Here is a 13,884-nt window from a genome sequence, read left to right as displayed (position 1 = left end):
TGAGAGGAGGTCTGGAACTTCTAGCTCACTTCATGAAGCTCACCACAAAGAGTGGTGAGTGCAGTTATAAAAAAAACTACACAGAGAACTACCATAATCATGTGAATGAATGAGGGAAATGGAAAGCCTGTCTAGAGTACAGATGGGGGTGGGATGTAATGGAGGGTGGGATGTAATGGAGGGAGATTTGGGACATTGGTGATGGGAATGTTGCACTGGTGAAGGGGTTGTTCTTTACATGACTGAAACCTAATCACAATCTTATATGTAATCAAGATGTTTAAATAAAGGGAAAAAAAGAAAATAAAAGATTTCAGGGGCTAGAACAGAAAGCTAGTACAGTGGATTAGGTATTTGTCTTACATATATATACATATCTATGTGTATGTATATATATTTATATATGCATATATGTATGTAAATATATATATATATATATATATATATATATATATATATATACCAAGATGAATCCCAGGCACCCCATATGGTCCCTAGAGCCCCACTAAGTATGATTTCTGAGCATAGACAGGTGTGATCCCTCCAAAAAATTTATAAAATGTAATATAAATAAGATTTGTGCTTATTCAATACCTATAACTTGAGCTTGAGAAAAGAACTCATTGGAGAAACATATAAATCTCTTTCAACATTTGTGTGTTATCTTTGTGCAGAAACATGGCAATATCCTCTGTGTATATGTGCAGCTAAAATGAACACTTAATACTCATTGGTGATCTAAAGTCATCATAATTTGTACAGAGTTATATAGCATATTAAATAAATATTAAATTAAATATTAAAATAAATTGGGTCTGGAGAGATAGCCTGGAGGTAAAGTGTTTGCCTTGCATGCAGAAGCTCAGTGGTTTGAATCCTGGCATCCCAAATGGTCCCCTGAGCCTGCCAGGAGCTATTTCTGAGCGTAGAGCCAGGAGTAACCCCTGAGCGCTGCTGGGTGTGACCCAAAACAAAACAAAACAAATAAATAAAAATAAATAAATTTGCAAGTAGACCCTCTTAATTTGCACTGATTCTACAAGCAATAATTTTTTAGTTTTTTTTAAACATACCTTTCAATGTTTTAGGTTTCCCCATATCAAGAAACATCTCTTGTTCATTCTTACCTTAAAGGTGAAGGGGTGGGAAAAAAAGACTAAGAAAACGTAAGTAGTTTTCGTTTAGACCCTCATTTTACAGATTAGAAAGCTAATATGAAGTGTAACGTATAAACATGATCGGTGTCTCTAGAAAAGCAAGGGAAAATAAACAAAAAAGAATTCAGATGTGTGTGTGTGTGTGTGTGTGTGTGTGTGTGTGTGTGTGTGTGTGAAAGTTTTTATTTAAACTTATTTAGGAAAATAGGAGGGGAGATGTAGGGAGGCACACATGTTCAAGAGAATGGAGGCTTCTCCAGCTTGGAAATAGTCAAGCAAAGAAACAGAGAGATATTAAGCAATGGAGATTCACATTCAAGGGAAAACATGGTCTTGAGGAGCAAGACTCGGAGATTATTTCTAACTGAAATCAGAAGATATTTTAGCAAAGGGAAGCATTTTAGATGGATATATAATTCTAGAAAATTCAGAATCCTGGGTGAAGCAAAAGTGAAGATACATACACAAACAAAAAAAGATACATACACAAACATAGCTGGTAGCTTATAGGTCTAGGAGAATATGGACTGTATATACAAGTATAGAAGCTTGACTGTTGACATTCATCTAATTTCTTTTTCAATTGTATGCATGTGAAAAAAGAAACTGTAAATATAGGAAAAGATAAAATTTGTCTGAATATGATGTATTTTCAAATTTTTGTTTCTGCTGTGGTACTTTCCCTTATATAGCTTTGCCCTATTTCTTTAGTCAGTGCCCCAGTTCTGTTTCCAATAACCTAAATTAAATATATTTTAAACATTGAGCATTCTCTGCATTGCCTTCACAAGGTACATAATCTGGCTATGCCCACACATAGATTGAGATTTATTATCATATATTGTTAAAAAATTGTCTTAAAATGCTCTGTTTAATAGTTCACAACACTTTCCTAGAGTACTTGATTTCCTGGGCCTAAAGCCAAGTAATAGCATACTCTTCCCTATTCTGGCATATGGGGTAACCTGTAGAAGTGACCCTTGGAAAGGTGCATTTATTAAAAAGATGTGCCATTCTCTTAATCTGGAAGACCAAACTGTCTCCTTTTCCTGAGCATTGGAAACATTTGATCAAAGTGACAGCCTCATCTCTCATCTTAGAGGTAATTGGATCAACTTAACATTGTGGCCTAGGGGATAGGGGCTGTTAGTGAGTAATAGATTTAAACTTCAATCTTTTTCAGCTGCTGGCTAGGGTTAGCAAATGGAGGTAACTAGAATACTTTCATGATTTTTATAAATCACAGCTTTGATAGAAGTTTTGATATGGAACATCTGAAATTTCTCCAGAGATGACATAAAAAACCACTAATGGAAAGATACAGAAAATCTACCTTTGGTTAAGAAATCGGAGTCAGTTTCTTCCTTAGACGGCATTGGGGAAATAATCACCTAATCACCATTAGGCTTTATTATTACTGATCACTTTGTACTTCTTTTTGGGCATTTGTCAACAAATTGCTCTAATAAAAGTACTTGTAATAAATCCCACTTGTCCCGTGGATTCATCACCTTAAGGGTACAATCCTTCTAGAAGATATTGCAGTTTGGTGGTTCAATGACTTTGTAATTTAAACTGTAACTGGGAGAGGGAAGGAAACAGCTTTATCTTCTCAAAGTAATGACTTAAAGGAACTATTTTGAAGATGTAAGAGCTTAATGGTTCTCTTGTCTCTATCTTCTTTCTGTGTTCATTAGAAGTGTGTTCATACTGAGAACTCTTTCAAATCAAGAATTTCTGAAGTAAATTTGCTGCAAAAGAAAAATCGCAAGAGACACATGCTCAAAATATTTAAACATTGGAAGGTAGTATTATTAAAAAAAAGCAGACTCATATTTCAACGAAATTGAAGTATAAGCACTCGTAGAACATTACAAGGAGATTAGTTTTGAACTGAATGAAAAATAAAAGAATTTTAATACTATCCAACAATGAAAGAGATTGCTCAACACTAAAACAATCTAAGTAGAGGCTAGATGAATGCCTGTCCAAGTCACAACTTTTTATCTCCAATATTTCTTTTCAATTGTAAAAGTCAATATATTTTACATTAATTCAATATTATTATTGAGCAATTGTTAAATCCCACCTACTGCCTTGAAAGTGTAGAAACAATGACAACAGATATTGCACCTAACATCACAGACTGGTAGGGAGAGAAAAAGTGAGCAGAAAAATCACACACTGTATGTGATATTAAAGTAGTATAAAAGAGCATCCAAAGGAAAATGAACATGGTCCTAAAGCACAGAAAACAAAGGACACTTTCTAACTTTGGAGGTGGTGAGTTGTAGGATTGAAGAAAGACTTCCTCTAAAGTAATTCATGAGTAAAAATTTGGAATGTAAATAACAACAAAAATAAATCAGGTTTGGTTGGAAAAAGAAGAAAATGAAAGGGAGGATGAGATTTCCAAGCAGAGTAAGAAGTATTTGAAAAAAACCTTGGGAAGTCTTTCTCCCAGTCTTTCCTTATGGTGAGAATTAGCTGAGGCTCTTACTAAGTAATTCATTTTCTTTATTTTTTCTTAAAAAGAAAAATTACCTGAGAAATGGTCTACAGTAGTGAGTTTACTATGCAGAAGGTGGGCTGATTAGTTTTGGAAGAAGGGGAATGGAGACAATGATGGTGGAAAATGGACACTCCCATGGATGTGATGTCAGAATATAGTGTGTAAAAAACCCCAACATTTTCACTATTGTAAAACACAGTGTCTCAAAGTAATTTACTTTAAAGCATAGCCTGTTTTTTGCTTCTAACCTATTAATTAGTATATGGCCATCTTTAGTTCATGCAACTGAAAAGGGTAATAAAATTGATCATTAAAAACAATAAGGCATTTGGGGGTCAACACAGTGCTATATCAAACTTAGAAACAAACACAATCCAGAAAAATAGAATGCCAAAGAATAAAGCATGGCACATTGCCAGAAAAATGATGGAGAGCATAAGCACCTGGAAGATCTGTAGGCATTAAGACAGAAAAAAACATTTTTTAAAAGGCTTGAAGTTAAGTGAAACCAGGAACTAAGGTGAAAACAAGATGGGAGAGAAAATGCAGGATACCTGAAAAGACTGCTTTGACTGTTCTAACACTGCATTATGTCTTGTGACCTTAATGAAGAGAGGTTCAGGGCAAGTCTCCTCTGCAGATGGTTATAAGTGAAAACAGCCAGTCATAAGAAACTATCTGGTGGAACAATGTCAGAAACACATGGTCCTTTCTGTCTGAAGATTATACTTTGTACTTATACTTTCTTTTTCTTTTTCTTTTTTTTTAAAAAAACAGAATAGAATATTTTAATTAATTTTTCTCTAATGATAGAATTTGCATACAAGTACATATATTTCCTACTTTTAAAAATTAATATTTTTTTTGCATATTTTTTTTATTTAAACACCTTGATTACATACATGATTGTGTTTGGATTTCAGTCATAAAAGGAACACCACCCATCACCAGTGCAACATTCCCATCACCCAAGTCCCAAATCTCCCTCCTCCCCACCCAACCCCCGCCTGTACCCTAAACAGGCTCTACATTTCCCTCATACATTCTCAATATTAGGACAGTTCAAAATGTAGTTATTTCTCTAACTAAACTCATCACTCTTTGTGGTGAGCTTCCTGAGGTGAGCTGGAACTTCCAACTCTTTTCTCTTTTGTGTCTGAAAATTATTATTACAAGGGTGTCTTTCATTTTTCTTAAAACCCATAGATGAGTGAGACCATTCTGCGTTTTTCTCTCTCTCTCTGACTTATTTCACTCAGCATAATAGATTCCATGTACATCCATGTATAGGAAAATTTCATGACTTCATCTCTCCTGACAGCTGCATAATATTCCATTGTGTATATGTACCACAGTTTCTTTAGCCATTCGTCTGTTGAAGGGCATCTTGGTTGTTTCCAGAGTCTTGCTATGGTAAATAGAGCTGCAATGAATATAGGTGTAAGGAAGGGGTTTTTGTATTGTATTTTTGTGTTCCTAGGGTATATTCCTAGGAGTGGTATAGCTGGATCGTATGGGAGCTCGATTTCCAGTTTTTGGAGGAATCTCCATATCGCTTTCCATAAAGGTTGAACTAGACAGCATTCCCACCAGCAGTGGATAAGAGTTCCTTTCTCTCTACATCCCCGCCAACACTGTTTATTCTCATTCTTTGTGATGTGTGCCATTCTCTGGGGTGTGAGGTGGTATCTCATCGTTGTTTTGATTTGCATCTCCCTGATGATTAGTGATGTGGAACATTTTTTCATGTGTCATTTGGCCATGTGTATTTCTTCTTTGTCAAAGTGTCTGTTCATTTCTTCTCCCCATTTTTTGATGGGGTTAGATGTTTTTTTCTTGTAGAGTTCTGTCAGTGCCTTGTATATTTTGGAGATTAGCCCCTTATCTGATGGGTATTGGGTGAATAGTTTCTCCCATTCAGTGGGTGGCTCTTGTATCCTGGGCATATTTCCTTTGAGGTGCAGAAGCTTCTCAGCTTAATATATTCCCATCTGTTAATCTCTGCTTTCACTTGCTTGGAGAGTGCAGTTTCCTCCTTGAAGATGCCTGTAATGTCCTGGAGTGTTTTGCCTATGTGCTGTTCTATATATCTTATGGTTTTGGGGCTGATATCGAGGTCTTTAATCCATTTGGATTTTACCTTTGTACATGATGTTAGCTGGGGGTCTAAGTTTAATTTTTTGCAAGTGGCTATCCAATTGTGCCAACACCACTTGTTGAAGAGGCTTTCCCTGCTCCATTTAGGATTTCCTGCTCCTTTATCAAAAATTAGATGGTTGTATCTCTGGGGAACATTTTCTGAGTATTCAAGCCTATTCCACTGATCTGAGGACCTATCCTTATTCCAATACCATGCTGTTTTGATAACTGTTGCTTTGTAGTACAGTTTAAAGTTGGGAAAAGTAATTCCTCCCATATTCTTTTTCCCAATGATTGCTTTAGCTATTCGAGGGTGTTTATTGTTCCAAATGAATTTCAAAAGTGTCTGATCCACTTCTTTGAAGAATGTCATGGGTATCTTTAGAGGGATGGCATTAAATCTGTATAATGCCTTGGGGAGTATTGACATTTTGATGATGTTAATCCTGCCAATCCATGAGCAGGGTATGCGTTTCCATTTCCGTGTGTCCTCTCTTATTTCTTGGAGCAGAGTTTTATAGTTTTCTTTGTATAGGTCCTTCACATATTTAGTCAAGTTGATTCCAAGATATTTGAGTTTGTGTGGCACTATTGTGAATGGGGTTGTTTTCTTAATGTCCATTTCATCCTTATTACTATTGGTATATAAAAAGGCCATTGATTTTTGTGTGTTAATTTTGTAGCCTGCCACCTTGCTATATGAGTCTATTGTTTCTAGAAGCTTTTTGATAGAGTCTTTAGGGTTTTCTAAGTAGAGTATCATGTCATCTGCAAACAGTGAGAGCTTGACTTCTTCCTTTCCTATCTGGATTCCCTTGATATCCTTTTCTTGCCTAATCGCTATAGCAAGTACTTCCAGTGCTATGTTGAATAGGAGTGGTGAGAGAGGACAGCCTTGTCTTGTGCCAGAATTTAGAGGGAAGGCTTTCAGTTTTTCTCCATTGAGGATAATATTTGCCACTGGCTTGTGGTAGATGGCCTTCACTATATTGAGAAAGGTTCCCTCCATTCCCATCTTGCTGAGAGTTTTGATCAAGAATGGGTGTTGGACCTTATCAAATGCTCTCTCTGCATCTATTGATATGATCATGTGGTTTTTATTTTTCTTGCTATTGATGTTGTGTATTATGTTGATAGATTTACGGATGTTAAACCAGCCTTGCATTCCTGGGATGAAACCTACTTGATCGTAGTGGATGATCTTCTTAACGAGGCATTGAATCCTATTTGCCAGGATTTTGTTGAGGATCTTTGCATCTGCATTCATCAGTGATATTGGTCTGTAATTTTCTTTTTTGGTAGCGTCTCTGTCTGGTTTAGGTATCAAGGTGATGTTGGCTTCATAAAAGCTATTTGGAAGTGTTTCTGTTTGTTCAATTTCATGAAAGAGTCTTGCCAAGATTGGCAGTAGTTCCTCTTGGAAAGTTTGATAGAATTCATTAGTGAATCCATCTGGACCTGGGCTTTTGTTTTTCGGCAGACATTTGATTACTGTTTTAATTTCATCAATGGTGATGGGGGTGTTTAGATATGCTACATCCTCTTCCTTCAACCGTGGAAGATTATAAGAGTCCAAGAATTTATCCATTTCTTCCAGGTTCTCATTTTTAGTGGCGTAGAGTTTTTCAAAGTAGTTTCTGATTACCCTTTGAATCTCTGTCATATCAGTAGTGATCTCTCCTTTTTCATTCCTGATACGAGTTATCAAGTTTCTCTCTCTCTCTTTCTTTGTTAGGTTTGCCAGTGGTCTATCAATCTTGTTTATTTTTTCAAAGAACCAACTTTTGCTTTCGTTGATCTTTCGGATTGTTTTTTGAGTTTCCACTTCGTTGATTTCTGCTCTCAGCTTTGTTATTTCCTTCTGTCTTCCTATTCTTGGGTCCTTTTGTTGAGCATTTTCTAGTTCTATTAGCTGTGTCATTAAGCTACTCAGGTAAGCTCCTTCTTCCTTCCTGATGTGTGCTTGCAAAGCTATAAATTTTTCTCTCAGTACTGCTTTTGCTGTGTCCCATAAGTTCTGATACTTTGTGTCTTTATTGTCATTTGTTTCCAGGAACCTTTTTATTTCCTCCTTGATTTCATCTCGGACCCACTGGTTATTGAGCATGAGGCTGTTTAACTTCCAGGTGTTAAAGTGTTTCTTCTGAGTCCCTTTGGAATTCACAAATAATTTCAGAGCCTTGTGGTCAGCGAAGGTAGTCTGCAAAATTTCTATCCTCTTGATCTTATGGAGGTATGTTTTATGTGCCAGCATGTAGTCTATCCTGGAGAATGTCCCATGTACATTGGAGAAGAATGTGTATCCAGGTTTCTGGGGATGGAGTGTCCTATATATATCCACTAGGCCTCTTTCTTCCATTTCTCTCCTCAGGTCTAGTATATTCTTGTTGGGTTTCAGTCTGGTTGACCTGTCCAGTGTTGACAAAGCCGTGTTAAGGTCCCCCACAATTATTGTGTTGTTGTTGATATTATTTTTCAGATTTGTCAACAGTTGTATTAAATATTTTGCTGGCCCCTCATTCGGTGCATATATGTTTAGGAGAGTGAATTCTTCCTGCTCTACGTACCCCTTGATTAATATAAAATGTCCATCTTTGTCCCTTACAACCTTCCTGAGTATAAAGTTTGCATTATCTGATATTAGTATGGCCACTCCAGCTTTTTTATGGGTGTTGTTTGCTTGGATAATTTTTCTCCAGCCTTTTATTTTGAGTCTATGTTTGTTCTAACTATTCAGGTGCGTTTCTTGTAGGCAGCAGAAGGTTGGATTGAGTTTTTTGATCCATTTAGCCACTCTGTGTCTCTTAACTGGTGCATTTAGTCCATTGACGTTGAGAGAAAGAATTGTCCTGGGATTTAACGCCATCTTTATTTCAAAATTTGGTGTGTCTTTTGGGTAGTCTTGTCTTAGATTAGGTCTTTCAGTTTTTCTCTTAAGACTGGTTTTGTGTCTGTGAAGTTTCTGAGCTGTTTTTTGTCTGTGAAACCATGTATTCTTCCATCAAACCGGAAAGTGAGTTTTGCTGGGTATAGTATTCTGGGTGAAGCATTCATTTCATTCAGTCTTGTCACAATATCCCACCACTGCTTTCTGGCATTGAGTGTTTCTGGTGACAGGTCTGCTGTAAATCTCAGGGAAGCTTGCTTGAACATGATTTCCCCTTTTGATCTTGCTGTTTTCAGAATTCTGTCTCTATCTGTGGGATTTGTCATTGTGACTAGGATGTGTCTTGGGGTGGTTTTTCTGGGGTCTCTTTTGGTTGGTACTTTTCGGGCATGCAGGATTTGATCACATATATTCTTTAGCTCTGGAAGTTTCTCTTTTATGATGTTCTTGACCATTGATTCTTCCTGGAAATTTTCTTCCTGGGTCTCTGGGACTCCAATGATTCTTAAGTTGTTTCTGTTGATCTTATCATAGACTTCTATTTTCATCTGTTCCCATTCTTTGACTAATTTTTCCATTGTCTGCTCATTTGCTTTAAGTTTTTTGTCCAATCTCTCCTGCTGTATGGAATTGTTATGTATCTCATCTTCCACAGCACCAAGTCTATTCTCAGCTTCTGATACCCTGTCCCAGAGCTTATCCATTTTGTCATTCACTTCGTTTACTGACTTTTTCAGTCCTGTTAGTTGACATGTTATTTCAGTTTGGAGTTTTGTCATTTCTGCCTTCATATTTTCTTGGTTCTTATTAGTGTTCTGTTCAACTCGATCCATGGTTTCTTGGAGTCTGTTGAGCACCTTCCATATTGCTAGTCTAAAGTCCTTATCTGAGAGGTTGATTAGTTGTTCAGTCATTATCTGGTCCTCAGAATTGTCATCTTCATTCTCTATGTCTGATGCTGGCCTGCGTTGTTTCCCCATTGTCACACTTGTATTGTGGGTTTTTCTATGTGTTGTGGTGGTATTCATTGTCTATATGATGTAGGCAGCACACTCCTCTGGCTCCTCCCTTTCTGGATGGGCTGACTTGCCTCTAAGGGAGGGGAGTCCTCCGTGGATGAAGCCTCACACTGGGTCAAATCTTAGACCCGAGCATGCAACAGAGAAGACAGTCCAGAGAGAAATGTTTGCTTCTGTGATATAGCGCCGTTCTTAGTGTGATTTTTCCTTCTTGTTGCAATGGAGTTCTTTCCTTAGAAAGAGTGCACGGCCGCGTAGCGAAGCGGAGCGGCCGTGTTCCGCTGGAGCCTCTTTTTGCCCCACTCGCAAGAGTTTCACGCAAGAGGACAGTAGACAGACATAGACAGGTCACACTCACAGTCTTTCACAGCTGAGCCCCACTGGGCCGGTGTACTTTCGCGGATTTTCCCCACCTGGTGTCACACACAGGGAGCCAGCTTTTGCCCAGATAGCATTGTTATCTCTTCCCGAATGTAGTTTCTTTGGAGTTAGCTTCCCAGGGCTCTGAGGAGAGCTTCCAGAGTTCAGGAAAGACAGAGAAGGGTAGGACAGGGCTCCCTTCCGGTGCTCAGTTCCTCAGAAGAAGCACAGCCCGGTGGAGATTCTGCAGGTAGAGCAGTCAGCACTCTGCCTGGAAACCCCCACCTGCAGCCTTTTCTCACTCACTCACTGGCTCGCTGGGTAGCTCCCGAATGTAGTTTCTTTGGGGTTCATTTCCCAGGGCTCTGAGGAGAGCTTCCAGAGTTCAGGAAAGACAGAGAAGGGTAGGACAGGGCTCCCTTCTGGTGCTCAGTTCCTCAGAAGAAGCACAGCCCGGTGGAGATTCTGCAGGTAGAGCAGTCAGCACTCTGCCTGGAAACCCCCACCTGCAGCCATTTCTCACTCACTCACTGGCTCGCTGGGTAGCTTCTGAATGTAGTTTCTTTGGGGTTCGCTTCCCAGGGCTCTGAGGAGAGCTTCCAGAGTTCAGGAAAGACAGAGAAGGGTAGGACAGGGCTCCCTTCCGGTGCTCAGTTCCTCAGAAGAAGCACAGCCCGGTGGAGATTCTGCAGGTAGAGCAGTCAGCACTCTGCCTGGAAACCCCCACCTGCAGCCATTTCTCACTCACTCACTGGCTCGCTGGGTAGCTTCTGAATGTAGTTTCTTTGGGGTTCGCTTCCCAGGGCTCTGAGGAGAGCTTCCAGAGTTCAGGAAAGACAGAGAAGGGTAGGACAGGGCTCCCTTCCGGTGCTCAGTTCCTCAGAAGAAGCACAGCCCGGTGGAGATTCTGCAGGTAGAGCAGTCAGCACTCTGCCTGGAAACCCCCACCTGCAGCCATTTCTCACTCACTCACTGGCTCGCTGGGTAGCTTCTGAATGTAGTTTCTTTGGGGTTCGCTTCCCAGGGCTCTGAGGAGAGCTTCCAGAGTTCAGGAAAGACAGAGAAGGGTAGGACAGGGCTCCCTTCCGGTGCTCAGTTCCTCAGAAGAAGCACAGCCCGGTGGAGATTCTGCAGGTAGAGCAGTCAGCACTCTGCCTGGAAACCCCCACCTGCAGCCATTTCTCACTCTGTACTTATACTTTCAATTCAAAATTTGAATTTGCACTCTTAAAAATAATTTACCCTTGGGGCCAGGAAGGTGGCACTAGAGGTAAGGTGTCTGCCTTGCAAGTGCTAGCATAGGATGGACCGCGGTTTGATCCCCTGGCGTCCCATATGGTCCCCCCAAGCCAGGGGCGATTTCTGAGCGCATAGCCAGGAGTAACCCCTGAGCGTCAAATGGATGTGGCCCAAAAACCAAAAAAAAAAAATAATAATTTACCCTTATTTTTCTGTTAATAGCTTATTAGCCTTATAGCCATGGAAAATAGAATTGGATTCTTTATAAGAAGCATATATAAATAAGTATGTAAATAACATTTTGTCAAGGACTATTAGTTGGAGCTGATATCAACTAAACATAGTAATCCCATATTTACAAAATACAAAATACATATGAAACTGGAATGCTACATGCATTTTAATTAATTCTGAGAAAATATGATTAAATAGCATAAGCCATTTCTGAATACAATTTGACTCAGTCAACAAGGTAACCATGTTTTCATAAGGTCCCACAATAGCCTTTTTCTTTCTATGCCTCAAACTACATGCTAAAGATTCCCTGAAGTCAAGGAGAAGACACAAAGCTGTGCTGTCAGTATAGATCACATTTTGACGCCTCAGATCTTTTAATTCTTATCTAAATGACTGTGACCTGACACTCAGAAACTGGATAGATTTGTTTACTGGTTTTTCTTCTAAGAATAAATGAAACACTTAATGAAGGACATAAACTTAAAAAATGATAACTAACAGAGAGCTTCTTGTTAATCCTGTGGATAGAGCTTTCACTTAGATGATTTGGGTGTCTACATGCATGTGATAAATATGGGAATGAATTAGGGATGAGAAAAGGTGAGATTGCAAGGGCCTTAGACTGGGACCCATAGGTCATGCCCATGGAATAGCTGTATAAGAGAGTGTGTGTGTGTGTGTGTGTGTGTGTGTATGTATATATGAGTAAGTAATAAAAGAGAAATCTGAACTCAGACTTTTTTTTATAATATTCTATTTGTCAAAGTATAAAAGTAGACAATATTGAGCAATTTTTAGCTTAATTTGTATCTTTTTAAATGCTAAGACATATGAATATGGTCCCTCATTTTTTCTTTTCCTATCTTACAAAAATTTGGGATAGATACCCTGAATATATGAATACAAATTATATTTTTTATATATTCTCGATTTTTGTGATCTTTTCTTTTGTCTGTTGAGTTATATATATATATCTCCTCTGGGATATTTTTCTCCTAAAATTTGTTCTGTTTACCCTTAAATTTCACAATTATATTCCTGAACATTGCAACTATCTAATATGTGTAAAATATTTCCAAAAAATTGTATAGTCATGGCTAAGACTTGTTTCTGATATATCCTTTCTTTACTTTTAAAATCCTATATTCCCTTCTTGCTACATTCTAGTGAACATTATCTGTATTTCCTTCTCAAAATTCAATTTCCTGTTCTATGGCATGTGACTATGAGAGGTAAAGAAACACATATCCTTAACATGTGACACCATTAATATTTTTTGAGCTGGGGGTACTTCTGGAGCTGAATCTGGTAGCATGCAACAGTCAACATTTAGGAGGGAGTGTAAAAAGAAGGGCCACATAGAATGAGACAGCAGGAGTGGTGGTTGCAACTTCTTGCCAGGGCATGAGTTGTGGGGATGAGAGGGTATCCTTTTGCTTTGGAAGCTGGGTGGTCTTATTAGGGCAGGAGGTCGGTCTTGGTACCTAATGTGTTAAGAACTGAAGGGATAAAGGGATTGAATATGAAGGGATAATGGATCAGGATTGAGGGGACTAGAGGATAGAATGAGTTCTGAGGGAGAGATAAGGGATAATAATATAGGTGCTATATACAATATTGTCTTGGTTTGTTTACAATATATATTGGACAGACATAGAAGAATCCACTGTATACAAACTCATGTCTACTTATAGACAGACATTAGAGATCAATTCATAAGTTTTTGTGGGAGGTCGACCCTCATAGGATGGGCCTGAGTGTTTAAGGAATAATTGATTTAAGAAAAGATGAATAATAAGCTAAACTATAGGTTAGGAGAGAAAGGGGGAAAACAGGAAAGAAAAAGAAAAGGAGAGAGAAAGAAAGGGGGGGAGAAAAAATAAGATAAAAAAAATTTGGCCAGCACCTCAGAATTGGAAGGTTTTCAAATTTCTAGTCACTTCATCAATGGCAGGGGTGAACTCTGCTAAATGAATCTTGCAGAATTAGATTGTGGATGGAACATGTTAGGATAGCATGATTTTCATGTCTAGAGTACTAAGCAATAAGGTAGTGAGCACTATAAGAGGTGTCTATCCTATGTAGTATTGTCGGCCATGTCTTTTCAATCGAGGTTCCTTTCCTAAAAAGAAACTGACAGCATGGGTTTTATGATGTAATAATAACATAGGTTAAATTGAAAAAGAAGAAAGAAGAGAAGGAAGGAAGAAGAAATAAAAAAACAAAAAGAAAGATAGGTATAGGGATAATAGTAATTTGCAAAAACGTACTCAATGAGTGGAACCTTGTAACATAAGACTGTGGTGCGTGGTGTCTGTTTCAGTGGTCTCAATG

The sequence above is a fragment of the Suncus etruscus genome, chromosome 3 (assembly GCF_024139225.1).
Source record: "Suncus etruscus isolate mSunEtr1 chromosome 3, mSunEtr1.pri.cur, whole genome shotgun sequence".
Classification (NCBI taxonomy): Eukaryota; Metazoa; Chordata; class Mammalia; order Eulipotyphla; family Soricidae; genus Suncus; species Suncus etruscus.
Note: the sequence above shows the minus strand (reverse complement) of the source record.